We start from the raw sequence: 14,170 nt of genomic DNA, 5'->3' as shown, positions 1-14,170 counted from the left end.
GTGGTGAAAAAAAAATCAAAAAGGCTTAGGTCATGATTCTGACAAAAACAAATTTCTATGTCTAGTAGAATAAACCATTCCATTCACTACAAGTCAGCACTTTCTCCAGAGTGACAAGAGAGTTTAAATTCACATCCCTAAAGGTCAATTGCACTTTTATTACTCTTAATATATGTAATTAATCTTTAATCCAGGAAGCTTGTATTAAGAGGAATTATTCAGGGTATTTTCAAATACATGCCAGTAGCACATTTTTCAAACACAGTGCAATGAATTCCCATTTTGTTTATAACTTCTTCCTTTGCAGATTACTTCCCTTCATGAATGCAGATGGTTTGCACATTTGATTAATATTTTAATATGGTCTTGTATCACCTGAAATATATGACTGTGGAGTATTACTAAACTTCAAAATACATAATAAATTGAAACTGTCAGCTGGTTAAATGGATCAAATCCAGCCTCACGGTAATACTTCCACCCAAATGCAGGTGAGCAGGTAGTCAGGAGTCATGGGTGACACCACCATCTCTATCATCTACTGTCCACTGGTGGGCTGTTCTCCAAATATTCCTGTTTCCATTTTAGAGGTGAACTGTAAGGCCATGCACTTGCTCAGAGGCAGAATCCCAGTTCTGTTTGTGCTGAAGCAGTTCATAACCTCTCTCAGACCAGAACACACCTTCTCTACCCTGCCCTCAGCTCCTACAGTATATCAGCTGAACTGGTTGGGATCCTTTCCCAAAAGAAATTCAAAGCTTTTTTCAAGATAATTTCAAAATTATAATTCCTGGGAAAATACCCTCAGGATAGAAGGCATATGTAGGTGTGTGAGAGGCATGTATGTTTGTTTCCCTTTCCAGCACAGCTAGCAACACAGTAGTCAAAGTACTCCCCTGGCACATTGGGCCTGAATTAAATTTGTGGCTTACACCAAGACCCCTACCAAGAATTTTCACTGCTTACTGGTTAAAGGCTTTCATCTTCTTCATCTTTTCTTTTAAACTAAAGGGTGAAGACAGAGAAAAATGGATCCAGGTGTTGGCAACCGCCAAAGATTTTGTTTTAAACTGATGCATTTTCCTGTGCGTTCTCTGGCCCAGGGTATTGACTGCTGGCAAGACTCCTCAGTAACATCAGTGAGCATGCACAGAGTGTCTGTGAAATCAATGAGCCACTGTTGGAGCAGCTCCTGTTCAACAACAGTGGAAAGCATCTCTGTGCAGGCAGCTTGCATGGATGTTTTAAGAACTTGTGCCTTCAAAGAAAGATACAGGAGCCACACGGCTTGAATTGACTTTAAAGGTACGCTCACACTGAAGATACATTTGCCACAGCAAACTCACACCAGCACTTTGGTGTACCTAACAAAGATCCTCAGACAGCTGAAGAGACTATGCAAAATGCAGGGAGAGCAGCAGGAGTGGAGATAGTGGCCAGGATGTGCTGCAGAGGTGCCTTACCCTACACGCCCACAGCAACAGCACAGCCTGGTCTGTAAAAACACAAACTTGTCTCTAAAATTACAAATAATTGAAAACTTTATAAACCCTTTTTTCCCTCCCCCCTGCTAATACCACTTTTGCTCCTATAATGCATCCAGATGATCTTAATTTGTAATTTAGGAGAGACTTAATTACTGTAATTGTTAAGAAAAGTTAATTTAAATGCTTACAGAGTCAGTGACCCAACATGCTCAATGAACTGTTAAGGTTGGGCACAGAAGAATGTAATCTTAATGTACTGAATTCCTTTCCTTCAGGCAAATACAGGACCAAATGTTCAAAGCTGCTTCTTAAATTGCACATGCAACATCTGAGGAGACTTCTGCCTACGTGTAAGAAACATGATTTGCATGCACAAATACAGAATTTAATTTAAACATATCTATATATTATATTCACACTAAGGGAACAAGCAAAAAAAAGCACCCAGGTAAACACTGCAGGCAGTTTTTTCTGCTCTTTCACATGAATAAAAATACTAAATAGTGTACCATAATAATTCTGAGTTAATCCCTTGGAGTACCCTGTGAAATACGAACTTTGGTTTCTGCATCTATCTCTGCAGCTTGTGATCTGCTAGTTTGATGGAGCCTGTGCTTTCCTTCCAGCAGTGCTGTTAGGCTTAGTTATTGACTGGCATATTTTGAGATTCTTGATTCCTAGGAATATTTGGAACATTGCTCCTTCTTTAAATGCAGTTATACAAATCACTCCCAGTCTGTTAATTTTCTTAAAATCTTAGGAGCCTTCTTTGGTCTTGGCTTTTTTGGTCTTTCTGCACATTTTTTACCCTCTTTCTTTATGCTACCGTAGGCATTTCCATCCCCTCCAGGGCAACACACTTCAAATCCTGTTCTCCAGGTGGGTAAAAAGAATAAGAGTGTTCCAGCACCAGAAGACCACACTCAGCAATTTCAACAACTTTACCAGTGCTTGGGAAGACTAGAAAAAGAATTATTTGAATTCAAAGTGGGCAAGGGGTAGGCATGCCAAGCAGATTAGGAGAGAAACCTTGTGAGGACACCTTGGAGTCCAAGGAGGAAGATAAAAACTGGGACTGGGAGCTGGATAGCGAGACTGGGAACTGAATCTGTGAAGCAAGATGAAAACTGAACAAGATTGCAGTGGAGGGGACATGGGGGCAAGACATTGGCTGCAGGTACTCATTGTGGGGTGGGGGTAGGGGCTTGGGAAGGGGTGCAGAGGGCTGTGCTGAAGACTGCAATGAAGTAAGTCGTTCAGATAATGACTGCAGACATTGCCAAAAGATGGAGAACTGAGGTGGCACTGGGAACTGTAATGCTGGCCCAGCATCAGTAGAGTTCACAGCAGAATTGGGTTGGCTCTGTAGGTTTTATCTACATATTACCAAAAGCAAAAATGGTGTTACAAGACACAGAAAAGCCCCAGAAGTCCTAGTTTATATTGTGAGCAGTTTGAACTGCCCTTAAGATCTCTATTTTATCAGAGTTATACTGTAGTACAACAAGCTGAAATGTAAACAGTCTGGATACAAGTAGCAATGATTAATTAGTAATTTTCTCAGAAGTGCCTCATCCAAACAGCACGAGCTGTATTCCCATTAAATGCACAAAAAAATCTACTCTTCATTAAAAAAAAGCTGCATTTTCCACAAAGCTTCCTGAATTTCCCCCCAGAGCTCTAAATATCCTCCCTTCCCTCACATCACAAATGCAGCAGACACAGCTACTCCAATGAAATTCATGAACCATTAGAGGATTGTCCAAGAAAGTGAATTTGGTGAAAGCAAGACTGATGTGGACCAGCTATTGGGGCTGCATGGGCCTGGGCCAGGCTGTGTAGCTGTGAAGGTGCCCTAACACCTTGGGGCTCTGCCAGGCACTCACAAGGGGGATGGCAGACCCTACATTCTGGCAGTAAATCAGCTTCTGCATGGTAAGGTTTTGACATACATGTATAGCCACTTGGAAATGTGAAGAGACTTCTCCTACCTGACAAGTGGTAGATACTTGATGCTTTAGACATGGCTTAAAGAACTTGATATTATCAAACACAAGGTATTTTTCTCAGTTTTCAGTACATGCTGTTCACTGACATCAGCTAGGCTCTTATCTTCACACAGGCAGAAAGGACAGCTAGCATCACCCATGTTTCTTGATCTCTGGTCACTGATGGGTTGGTCTTTTTTAGCCTTTGCAAATTTCTACATGTTCTTCTTATCTCTTAAACACTATTTCCACCGCATTTTTTCAAGGTGAAATTACCACAAACAGCAAGTCTTAATTTTCTTCCCTTACCACGCTAAAGATATAGACTGATAAATACACAGCCACATTAAGTCCCTGAACCACATAGGCTGATGATTAAAACACTCTTGGGACCTCTCCCAGTGACCAAAACACCTGGGTCCTTTAGCAGGCACTGGATCAAACTGTGCAGCTCAATAACCCTGTAGGGAAAAAAAAACAAATTACTAAATCCTAAAGATTCTAGAGTAATTTCAGACCCTGCTATGCCCCCTGCCTTCAGCTGCTATTTCATGGAGGAGCAGACCTCTCACAAGTCTTGTGTCATTCCTGCCAGCCCCACTCAGAAACCCCAGATACTGAGGGCATGTCTGATGGCAGTAAGCCACCTATTGTTAGATGAGATAAACCCACAATCAGTCCCATTCTTTCCTTGTGAACTTGTGGTAAATTTAAAAATATATACATTTCGTAGACTTGCAATTCCATGGTGAGTGCTGGAGGCAAAGTCTGGGCCATACATACAATATTATGTCACTGCGACCCATCTCTATTTGTAAAGATGAAAACATTAGTCAGTGTGGGCAGATTTAATTTCTAAAGAAATGCAGATGTTTTACTGGTGAGTGGCTAAAAGTCAAGGTTCTGTGAAATACCTGCTAATTTCCAGTACTTTAAATTGGTATTTTATTGTATGACATTAGCTTCATCTGTAAATATGCCGGTCTGTTGGTAGATAGGTTGCCCTTTTTCGCTTGATGTGATTTATTTATTCACTCTCCAGAGCCTAATTACATCTCCACTTTTATATGATAAGTTTGAACTCTTTCCCTGCAGACTTAACCTGCAAGATCTGGGGGCATAAAACTTAATCATCTTTGATAATTACATGATGGCACCCCTGAAAATTAAGTTAGAGCAGCTGCAAAACATGTGAAACAATGAGACTTATCTATATTATAGTCCTGATGAAATCTTGTAGAAACTTTACAATATGCTTTATTGACCTTCTCTAGGGTACTATAATGATACATCCTATGTCAGATCCACATCACTGCAATTGAATTTTAGAGAATTTCTGTGATGACTCAAAAATTGAATCTGCTCCCTGGTGCCTTTTCTTTCAATACAATCTAAATCTTTTTTTCATTCCTCCTTTTAATTATGGAGGTGGGGAGACTAGAGAAAGTGTTATCAGTCTTCCTTGGCTTAGAGCCCTTTGCTTGTGCCAACATTTTCCCATCAGAGACCAAATAGTGGCTGCATTTTGTGCAGGATGGGCTCAGGAAGTTTTATACTACTTTACATACAGCAGGCAAGAGACTGGTACCAGCACACCGATAATTTCAACATTCAAGCCCTAGCACTGCTCTGTATTATCCAATTGCCTGTCCCCAGCTGGACTCCACTGTGCTTTATGCAGCACATTCCTGTGAGGCGACATGGATAGTCATCCTCCCTGTGCAATGCCAGAGAGGGTTGACTTCCACAGGGCAACCCTCTCCTGGTATGGCTTAGCCCAGGTGCATATCTGTGAATTAACTTTAGACATATCTACTGGACTTGGAACATATCAGAGATTTTGGGACAGCCTGCAATACACCTTCAGTTTTGGCACATCTCTACTGACTTTGAGGAAGGTCATAAAGATGTTTGAACTTGGTGATGTTCTACAAGTGGTTGTTGCAGCTCCCTCTCTCTTCATCTCAATATGCTTTTTAATGTATTTTGTTAATAAGTACAGACACAAAAAGATGAAAAGGGAGTACCAATATGGCTCTTAGAAAGCCAGCTTCAAGAACCTAATCGACTGGAGTTCACTCTGAAATGTGCAGCCAAACCACTTGCTCTCTCCAGGTTAATAATGGCTTTCAGTAAAAGTGAGTGAGAGCACATGCAACAATGAGTACATGGCATTTCTCCTGCTGGCACATCAAGTTAGGTAGCTTTCTCTGAACAATGATTGGAGATCCCATCTTCTTTCTTGTCCCCAGCTATGTTGGTTTCTCCTTACCTCTCCACATTCAAGAACACTCTAAGTGTATTTATAAAATGACTTTTCATGATAGGAAGAAATTGCCTCAGTAGGATTCTTTAACTGGAGTAAATGTGTGTTACTCATCTCCTATGCAGAGAAATCATTCAAAAGCACAAGCTCTTCCTCCTTCCCTCTACATGAAATCCTCAAGGGACAGTGCCACGGCCAGGGCTGTGGCATTTCCCAGCAGTGCTCACACTATTTACTTTCAAGGCTGTCCACTAAAATCCATTTACTTCTGGTGTAGAGCACAACAGATCTGTATAGAATAAGACATAAGGAGAACAGTTGCTTAATATGGTGGGATATTGGACTTTTCCTTGCACTGTTGTGCCCTGGTGTTGTTGTTCCACAGAGTCTATTTTGTACCTGTTCATGTTAAATCAATATTCAGTGGCCTTGTGAATTCCCATACATGCTCAGGAGCTGTCTGCAAGTTAGTCTTCTCCCTTATCTCTCCTCTTTCATGAAGAGTGACAGAACTGTGTAATAAAACCTTTAAAACTGGATCTGGTTGAATTAATTTGCAACAATTCTTAAGTGAAACTAGAGAGTCCTCCTCTTGCTGCCTTTCTGATTTTTCCTTTCTTCTGGAAAGACAAATAATGATACTAAAATCTGTCACTTTCTATAAATTTTTTACTTTATACAGAACTACAATAACACAATGACAATGTTGGGGGAAAAAATTCTCTATTTAAAAGAATACCATTTTTGCACTCTTTTGGGCATCTCTGATCCTCTGCAGGCTACTTTTCCTCAGACCTCCTCTTCCCTTTTTTGTTCTTAAAATGCAAAACACAGAAGCCTTTGTCTTCTCTGTGTTTGAAGGAAAAGATCCTATTTCTGAGAAGAAGAGCTATTTCTGTAGCTGAGCAAAGCATGGTTATGTCTAGACTAGAGTGGGAAATGGCAGCTGGCAAAGAAAACCACAAAGGGCAAGGCAAGTTTATTTGCAAAAGCAGTAAATACAGGCCAAAAATGCACATGGTAATTATAAACAATTTTTAAAGAAGCTGTGTTTTCACTTCATTCTCATCCTAAACAGTTTGTGATATCTATAAGTATGCTACAGATCTATTAATTGCAACTATAACCATATACACTACACCAAACTGTATGAATTCAGTAAATGTTCAGTACATTTGACAAAATCAGGCACTTGGAGTACCTGCTGGTCTTCCAACATGAAAAGCAAATTTCCACATGTTCCAGAAATGAAGCAAATACCTAATTTCATAAATACTTCAGTGAGTCTTACATTGTACACATTGCATTGGAGTTTGCCCACAGGAGGACTGCCTTTGCCTCTGGTACAGGCAGATTATCAGTCACTAAAATGACTGATAAAGAACTTCAAATAAATAAATCATTGATGAAGGTTGCATAATCAATCTTCAAACTAGAAATCAAATTAAATAACTATTTCTAAACCAGTTCATTCTACTCTTCTATTAAAAGTAAGCCAGCACTGTAATCTATATTCATTTTCTTGGCCTTTTATCCAAGACAAATCAAGAGAAGTTAATGTGCTAGATAATTGGTTTCAGTAGTCTGGCTTTTGATTTTGGTTGGTTTGGTTTTAATTGGTCTGTTGATACCTTCCAGAGGCTAAGGATTCTGGCAGTATAAAATATGCATTTTGTGCACTTCAGGTTTGCATCTTCTTAAGGATTTAGTGGGCTTAGAAATTAAGAATCAGAGAATAATATGTTCATGTGGCCTAAGGCTTGTATTAATACAAAGAAATAGTGTTGGTGTGTGGTTATGCACTGTGTTAACCAGTGACAAGTTCTGTGGGACCCACACTAGATGGCTCCTTGTAGGTCTCTGCCCTTACATGTCATCACAGTGCCTGCAGGAAGGGCAGAAATATGGGGCAGGATAAAGGGCAGGCTTTTGGTTGGACCAGCTGTCCAAAACTCTGACCTAGATGGTTCTGGGGTAGGAACTACTTCAGGGGAAAACAGTGTGGATACTCACTGTGGATGCTGTGCCATTTCTCTAAGCCTCATCCCATGGGAAATTGCCCTGTGTTCAGAGAGTCAAACAAGCACGACCTGAGCTATACATCTCCTGCTGTTGTCAAGGCACTTCCATGCTCAGAAGGGGAAAGAGAAGTGTGGCTGGTGCTCAGATGCAACTTCTTCCCTCTTTGGGGCATTTCCAGTGGCCTTTTAGCTGTTATTTTTAACAAGAATACACCATAATACTGTGGTACAGTAATGTGTTTCTCCAGTTTCATGGATTACTTTTTGTAAAAACTGCTTCCATAGGTATGGAGATGGGCTAAAACCACTCTGCCAAATCCAATGCCCTGAGTGACAGGAAAGCTGATTAGTGCTCTAGCTTTCATACTCATGATTCAGGCTATCCCTCCTTAACCAAATGAAATAAAGAAAAGATCTGTTCCGGGAGAAGGCAACAGTATTGTGTAGTACTTCAGTAACAAAGTGCCAACCAGCTTCGTGGCCAACTAAACATCTCTATGTTTCTAAACATATTCTAAAGAGGGAATATGTGCTATTGCAAAGTTCGTTGATGGCACCCATGGACTGCCTGGGATGGACTCTATTTCTGGGTCATGCTGGAATGCAGGATTTTGGCCCATACCAGTTTCTCATGATCACTTCTCAGTATTTCTTTTGAGAAGAAAATGGGTTTACTGTCATTTGTTGAGTTTCACTGCAAAAGATGGCTGTGAAAACAAACAAGCCATATTCTTTAATAGTATTTAGGTAGGTTTTGTGATGCTTGACTAAAATACTACCTAATGTCCTATTTCTATAAATCATTCATAACTTGACTTCAGCAGATTCCATGCAGGATGAAAAAAATTTCAAGATTAGGGCTTGAAAGAACATTTTCTCCAGGTTAACATTTTAGGTTGATTTTGCTTAAATAAATATCTGAATTACCTAGATTAGTGCATTTCAGGTCTAGCCTATGGAAATGACTCAATAATGATTTTGCCTTTCATAATGATTTTCTCCCAGGCACAGAGTTATTAAAAGGCAGGCAAAGTATATTACAAGTCTCATTACATTTCCTGTAAAGCCAGCATTATATATCAGATATGGAGAGATAGACTGTAATATAATTTGCTACAGCTAGCCTCAGTAAGAATTTGTCCCTCTCTCTAGAGAGCCCTGCCTGCACAGCAGCAGCCATACACGACGACTGCCACTCAGAAGTCCGTTCCCTCTTGGATTAGACTTTTTACCTTGCAATTCCTACTCTTACAATATTAGCTGCTGGAAAGGCGTTTATTATGCATAACAAGATTTAATTAGGTTACTTCAATAAATATTCATTGTCTCCCATAATTCTAGTAGATCCAAGTCTTCTGAAATCATTAGTGTTTTTCAGAAAGAGGTCGATGTATTTATTAATTTGCCATGTATGAGCCTGTGAATGATAAAATAAGAAATTAGAGGTACAAATTCTACATTCTTCAGATGATGTTGTGATTGTTCTTTTCTTGATGAACTAGGATTTTTAGAATATCAAATATGTATGAAAAGAAGGGTGGAAGGCTTTTAAACAGAAAAGTAGAGAAACTTCCAGATTCTCATAAAAGGCATATATTTCATCAAGATTTTTTTAACTATATCAGTAATTTTCAATAATACAGCTTTTTTATTACCTCATCCAACCATGTAAAGATTTCTTGTGAAATAAAATAATCTTCTTCGAAGGATGCTAATTTAGTCTCCTTTACTAAATGAAATACCCAGCTATGGAAAGGCAGACCATAATTTGAACAATAAAAAATGTATTAATGTCACTAATACTAGTTCAGGAGATACTAAAGTCGGAATGGATTACTGAAAGAAATAACTGTAGAGGAAAGAAGACTTATTATAATTTAAATTATGAAAAATTCTTAATGTCACTAATTCTCTTGCAATCGCTTTTTGTGTAACAAGCCATTTATCATTAGGATCATTTCAGTCAGCTGTGGTGATAAATGGGTGCTGATTAAATGAGTGGATATAGCAAGGTTTCTAGTACTGGGTGTAAAAACAGGAACTGAAACCATCAATTCTCCTTTTGAGTTTTTGGGGCCAAAAATGGTGTTCTTTTTCTTTCTTAGATGTTAGTTCTTTGAGCATGTGAAAGTCTGAAGTCTCCTGGCAAACACAGGTCTCCCATGCAAACTCAGGGACTCTTTTCACCAGCAGTGAGACAGACTGTGTCTGCACTTGTAGATGCTGTTTAATCCCACTGGAGGATATATTTTCATATATAAGGAATAATCGAAGTACTGTCTCCTACTTCAAAGGAGAAGAAGCATTAAGTTATTTTCTATTGTTTGGCATATCAAGTGTGTCAGGAATTCTTTTTTTTTTTTTTTTTTTTTCTGTCTAAAAGCTATGTGTAGAGAGGGCTTTGCAATATACAGGTTACAGCCCATGAAAGCTGGGTGTGGGTTACCTCAGCCTAAATCACATCTCTGAAAGATGCAGGGCCAATTTCTCTTCTCTCAAAATAAGATGGAAGAGACCTGTACAAGTTCATTTCCCTGAAGTCTGGCATCTGATGGAGTCCTCTGAGTCTGAAAGGAGAGGGGTTTGTCAAGGCTCAGCTATTACAAGCATTGAGAGCTTTTTTGAACTACTCCGAGCTCTCAGGTTTGTTCTTCTTCAAAGAGCTCCACATTCCTCCTAGCCAATTCTCACAGCAAGAACTGCAAAAAGAAAGGGAGAATGACTGGAGACAAGTCTGTGATACACTGATAGCGGAAGAGGAGCTGATGCTTTTCTGCAGCTTCTCTGCACCATCACTTCACCTAATATTATTCCCTTCTGGGTGTCCACTGATCACCTGTAAGGCATAAGGAGGAACTCCTTTCTAAAATCTAAATCCCTAATTTGCCACCAGTGGTTTCCTACAGACAGCTCTTGATGGTGTAACATCCTCAGGTAAAACATTAGCAAGTACATCCACATCAGCATTTTTATCCAGACCAGGACTGTAGTTTTGAAGTGGTGGTCTTGGTGGTCCCCACTCACTGCAGTGTGGATTGTGTCACAGCAATGCCACTGGGTATGTGAACGGGGTTCCCTGAAAGAGATTAAACCAAGTGTGTCTCAGTTGCACACCCAACATGCCCCAGTGTGGTCCTGGGGATCAGACTAGCTATTATCACCCCTAAATTGTGTAACATCAATGGCAGGTTTCCAACATCAGTGGTTTTGCTCTAGAAATCCATATTTATTGAGTTTCTTACTTGTTAAGGTAGACATAGTCTGTCCAGTTCACATACTGAAAGTTAAGGCAGTTAGTGATCTGCAGTCAGAAAGATGTTATCCTGCTGGATGGTTTGGCAGGGAGGAGCAGAATGTGACCCTCATTCACAATACAGTGATCTACCTTGAAGCATCTGTGGGATATCCTGTGACTGCGGGAATTGAAAATCACAGAATCACAGAATAGGCTGAGTTGGAAAGAACCCATGAAGATCATAGAGTCCAACACCTGGCTCTGCACAGCACCATTCCCAAGAATTACACCCTGTGCCCAAGACCATTGTCCAAATGCTCCTTAAACTCTGTCAGGCTGGTGCTATGACCACTTCTCTGGGGTGAAAAATCCTTTTCTAATATCCAACCCAAACCTCCCTTGACACAACTTCAGGCCATTCCCTTGGGTCCTGTCACTGGTCACCACAGAGAAGGAATCAGTGTCTGCCCCTCCTTTTCCCCTCATGAGGAAGTTGTAACCGCAATGAGGTCTCTCCTCAGTCTCCTCCAAGCTGAACAGACCAAGTGACCTCAGCTGTTCCTCAAAAGGCTTCCCATTAAGGCTCTTCACCATCTTTGCTGCCCTTCTTTGGATTCTCTCTAATAGCTTTAGTATCTTTTTTATATTGTGGTGACAATTTCTCCTAATTTTTCCTCTGCTGCATTAAAGATATCACAGCTGGTCTTTCTGCGGCAGGAGAAATGGCACTTTGATTGAAGCCTCTGTTGCAGACAACGGGGACTGGAATCAATGACCTTGCAGATCCCATCCAACTCTGTTCTTCTCCGCCTACACCTGGCCAAATGTTAGAGAAGAGCAGATGAAAACATTCTGGGAGCATAGATCAAGAAGTAATCTTGATGCAGGGTGCTGGATTCCCAGTTAATTCAGTACCCTTTTTCACAAATTTCTTTGTATGGTTGTCTTCAGCTACCTCAGAAAGCAGACACTGCTGACATGAACTCTACTTTGCTGGCATTGTAAGGAAGCTGATCTTGAGACACGATCAGTCCATCTCCCTAGTGCTTGGGGCATTAACAAGTTTGTAGCTCTGCAATTTCTATGAATTTTGTCTTTAAAAAAATGTCACTCTGACTCAATGCTACTGGGTTGTTACTCTTAGTGTCTTCAGCCTCATGATTTTCACCAGTACATATAATATATCAGAAAGAGATTTTTTTTTTAGCCAGCAAAGATACTTCTGGAATTTAGCTCCCCACAAAATGCTGCCTGAAGAGAGTAGCATTTGCTAGTGTTATGAAATGGCTTTCCCCCTGCACTTTTTGAAAGTGAAAAACAAAGCCCTGTCTCCATTAACTGTAATGACTTAATTTCGCTCTTCCTTAAAAAAAGCCTTATTTCTCCATCAAAGCACAGTTGTATTTTTATGCAACATGACAAAACACATTGATGGATCTTAAGTGATGACACAATATTGCTAGGAACTTTCATAGCCCTTCTGTAGCTATCTGACTTTATAGGATAAAAATTACATTAGATTTCTCTCAACATGAACATTCCCTCAGCTATGAACGTGCCAATCAGCTATGGGATGTCCCTGTGAGCCCCTGGTGGTACTCAGCCATACTTTGAGAATCTCTGGAGATGCCCAGCTGGCTCAGAAACCACCCATCCCACTTAGTTTGTCCCCAGGTACACCCCTGCCCCAGAGCCTGCTGGTTCTGGCTCTGACACCAGTTGAATTGGGGTATATCCAACCTAATAGGTTAAATCTTCCTTTACAAACCAGTCCTGCAAGTTGGGGAATTGAAAATGGGCCATTTCCAACAACTTTCTGGTGACAGCAACCCAAGGATAATTTTGCATCATTCAGTTCCTCCCACAGCTTTTGCAGCATGCATGTGTGTGTCTGCCCCTCAGACGTGGACCTGTGGTGATTTCATTCCAAAATTCTTGATTGTCATCCAATAGTTGCATCTTGCTTGTCCTGCAGTGGGGTAGTCTCCAGTCTGACTGCAAACCAGCTCCTCCCATCTAGAGCAGACCATCCTGTCCACTTGCTGGTGTGAGAAACAGGACTCCTCAATGCAGTGCAATGGCAGAACATTGTTCCCTTCTCTCTATTTGCCTCCCCACTCTTGCTTCCTTAGTATTTCTCTAGGAAACCTCCATCTATTTTCCTTTTATTCTCCACAGCCCTGTGGATATTATAAACTTTCAAAATTCTATAATTTCATTATTTAGCTGGGTATTAACACAGAAAACAAGCCCAGACTAGGCCTTGGGAGGTGATTTACTCCATCACTCTGCCTGAGGCAGGATGATCTATACTCATGTTGTTCCTGGGATTTATTTGTCTAACCTGTTCTTAAAGGAAACTTTTATCCTCCCTGGGACCTTATTCCTCAGCATATGGGAGATTGCCAGCAGCCGTACCACCCTGCCTGTATTTAGCCCTGTGGTGTGCTGACAACTGTACCTAATTACCCTGACAGCCCTGAAACCCAGGTTTACATAGCGCACCTAAGACATCACAGTTTTGTCACTGCTGGGTTTTGCACTGGTGGTTGCATCCTATGGTACCTCTGAGATCCTACTTCCCCATCTGGCACAATCTTTGCACTGAGATTTGCTAATACAAAATTGATTTTGACAAAATGGTGTCTCTGACCATGCCCCTGCCTCTTTTCTTTGGGCTGTGGAAAGAGGTCCCACCTAAGCTGAGTTCTGCTCTTCTCCTCTCTGGCAGATGTTCTTCTCTTTTTGTCTGCCATTTAAAAAATGTGGCAAAATTAGCTTTGAGGAGTCAAATAATAAAGCTGCTTTAGTCTCTCCATGTGATGGTGATTCCTTCCTATGCGAGGTTTTAAAATAACCCTCGCTTCTCTTTCTGTACAGGGGGTTTACCCCAAAACCTTATTGATGTCTCTTTCAGCAAGCAACAGACAGCTCTTACTAGCCTTCAAAAGTCTCATAGTTGTTTTTTAAGGCAGAATGCACTTGATTCTGATTAAGAAAAAAATACTAGGCTTTTGCCTGTACCAGCTGTTCACAGGGATACAGAAACATGCTGAATGATGGATCTCCTTCTCCATAGCAAGGCATTTATTCAAGTTGTTGTTGTTGTTGTACATGTTGGAAAACATCCCTCTTTCTCACTGTTGTGGGAACTGGTTACATAGGTGTCCATA

At 40.6% G+C, this 14,170-nt stretch overlaps 1 long non-coding RNA gene across 1 annotated transcript; it reads left to right on the top strand.

The window, feature by feature from the left end:
- The first annotated feature begins 495 nt into the window (after positions 1-495).
- LOC137468472 (uncharacterized) lies at positions 496-1,995 on the top strand. The gene is made up of 2 exons (XR_010995958.1): positions 496-1,305; positions 1,763-1,995. It is a non-coding gene; the product is annotated as an uncharacterized lncRNA (long non-coding RNA).
- Positions 1,996-14,170: the final 12,175 nt, after the last annotated feature.

The sequence above is a fragment of the Anomalospiza imberbis genome, chromosome 2, assembly GCF_031753505.1.
Source record: "Anomalospiza imberbis isolate Cuckoo-Finch-1a 21T00152 chromosome 2, ASM3175350v1, whole genome shotgun sequence".
Lineage (NCBI taxonomy): Eukaryota > Metazoa > Chordata > Aves > Passeriformes > Viduidae > Anomalospiza > Anomalospiza imberbis.
This window is presented reverse-complemented; position numbering and strand designations above follow the sequence as displayed.